The sequence below is a fragment of the Aulonocara stuartgranti genome (genome assembly GCF_965226115.1).
Source record: "Aulonocara stuartgranti genome assembly, chromosome: 5".
In the NCBI taxonomy this organism is placed as follows: Eukaryota; Metazoa; Chordata; class Actinopteri; order Cichliformes; family Cichlidae; genus Aulonocara; species Aulonocara stuartgranti.
The window spans coordinates 24507249-24510047 of record NC_138943.1 but is presented as its reverse complement, the minus strand read 5'-3'; positions in this window follow the sequence as shown (position 1 = coordinate 24510047).

The following is a 2799-nucleotide window of genomic DNA, read 5'->3' as shown; positions in this document are numbered from 1 at the left end:
TCAGAGTTCTCTGGGTTGCCTTTGAAATGTTGAACAATGTATTTTTTTTAATTTTTTTTTTATTTCCCTCTTACAGTCGTAGTAGGTATTAACAAAGACTTTATAAGGTACTATTTTACCAGTATAAAACCAGTCACCGATGATCCACATAACTGAGATGAGAATTTTCGGCTCCAACGTGCACCGGATAATCCTCCTCCACATCTCATGTGTGAAGGTTTTCTCATGCTGCTTCTAGAATTAAAGTAAAAGTTTGTTCTGTATTGAGAAATATGACACTGGGATCCATTCAAAGTAAATATACTGCTCAAAAAACAAAACAAACATCAGATCTCAGTGGGGGGAAATGCGGGAAAATTTTACTGATATTTGTGATATCTGGAAATGTGTCGGGAACAAAAAGATGCCACATCGAGATTAAAATGATCAACCTACAGAGGGCTGAATTCAAAGTCTCCCTGAAAATCAAAGTGATTAAATGATGCAGCATGCAATCCACTTTGCTGAAATGTAATTGCAGCCACTCAAAACAGTACTCGGTCGTTTGTATAGTCTCCATGACCTTGTGTGCATGCCTGATGATGTTGGGGCATGCCTCTAATGAGATGACAGTGTCATGGGGGATTTCCCAGCTCTGGACATCAGTGAGCTCCTGGACAGCTTTAGGTGCAACCTTGCAGCATCACAGAGGTGTTTTATTGGATTTAGATCAGGTGAGTGTGGGGGACAGTTGATGGTATTATTTCATTACTCCTCCAGGAACGTCCTGCATCCTGATACTTAATGGCAGTCAGGATAATGTTGCCTAGCCTGTAGAGGTATGTGGGTCCTTCCATTGATACGCCTCCTCAGACCATCACTGACCCAAAAGTATTTACGGGGCTTCACTTATTCCACATTTTGTCATGTTACAGCCTTATTCCAAAATGGATTAAATTTGTTTCACCTCAAAATTCTACACACAATAACCCCATAATGACAAAGTGAAGAAAAAAAACTTCTTGCAAATGTATTAAAAATAAATAACATCCACATAGGTATTCACAGCCTTTGCCATGACACACAGGTACAACTGAGCTCAGCTGCGTCCTGTTTCCACTAATTGTCTGTCACACCTTTATACAACTTGATTGGAGTCCACCTGTGGTAAATTCAGTTGATTGGACATGATTTGGAAAGGCACGCACCTGTTTATATAAGGTCCCATAGCTGACCGATTATGTCACAGTACAAACCAAGCCATGAAGTCCAGGGAGATGGAATGAGGCACAGATCTGGGCTGCAATACAGAGGTGTTTTTACAGCATTGGAGGTTCCAGTTAGCAGAGTGGCCTTCATCATCTGTAAATGGATGAAATTTGGAACCAGTAGGACTTCCTGGAGTTGGCAGCCTGGCCAATTTAAGTCATCTGGGTACAAGAACCTTAGTTAGGAAGGTTCACTCTGTCAGAGCTCTGGCATTACTTTGAGGAGAGAGGAGACCCTTTTAGAAGGACAACCATTTCTGCAGCATTCCACCAATCAGGCCTGTATAATAGAGCGGCCAGATGGAAGACAACCCTCAGTAAAAGGCGTATGACAGCACACCTGGAGTTTACCAAAAGAACTGATGAAACAAAGGCTTTCAAATATTGAAGACCTCTTTTTCTTTTCTTTTCTTTTTTTTAAATCAAGATTGAAGTCTCTGGTTTAAATGCCAAGTGTCATGTCTGGAGGAAACCAGGTACTGCTCATCACTTGGCCAATACCATCCCTACAGAGAATCATGGTGGTGGCAACATCATTCTGGGGATCTTTTTGGCAGCAGGAAATGGGAGGCTATTCAGGGTCAAGGGAAAGATGAATGCAGCAACGTAAAGAGACGTCACTGATGATATCCTGCTCCAGAGTGCTCAGGACCTTTGGCCTGGGGTGACTATTCATCTTGCAGCAGGACAAAACTCCTAAGCACACAGCCAAGATGACAAAGGACTGACTTCAAGACAACTCTGTAAATGTCTTTGAGCGGCCCAGCCAGAACCCAGACTTGAACCTGATTGCACTTCTCTGGAGAGAAGTGAAAATTGCTGTACAGCAAAAAAAAATTGCATCCAATCTGATTGAGCTTAAGAAGTTCAAAGTGCAAAGAAGAATAAGAGCCCCAAAACAGGTGTGCCAAGCTTGTAGTATCATGCTCAAAAAGACCTGAGGCATTAATTGCACTTTGAATAAAGAATTGAGCAAAGGCTGTAAATACTTGCCTACTTTTTCCCGCCTTATGGGTTATTGTGTGGAGAATTTTGAGGTGAAAAATGAATTTGAATGTGTTTTGAATAAGGCTGTAACATGACAAAATGTGGAACAAGTGATGCGGTGAAGAAGATGAATAGTTTCTAGATACACTGCATCGCCTCATGCTACCTGTAGTGACACTGACCCCAGCCACATGCAAAACTAGTTTAAATGAAAGGGCAAAAGATGGGGGAGGGGTGGTGACCTCCACCTGGAAAAACCATGATTGTTGTGGGCGGTTCTCATAGTTGCCTTTTTAGTGCACTGGTGAATTTCATTAACACTAAAGCAGCTGAACTTGATTAACAACCCCCTCTCCTACCTGACTAACCAGATCAACATCCCAGAAGTTTAACTGAAGCTATGCTGTCTTTCAAAAGTGTTTAATTTTGAGCAGTGTGCCACAAAGACTGACATTTGTTAACGGAAGATCATCAACAGGCTGCACAATGAAACAGTCATACCAGATTTTCCTTTCGTTTAGTTCTTTGAGTGCTTTTGTTGAACGACTCGGAACTAACTTTGCAG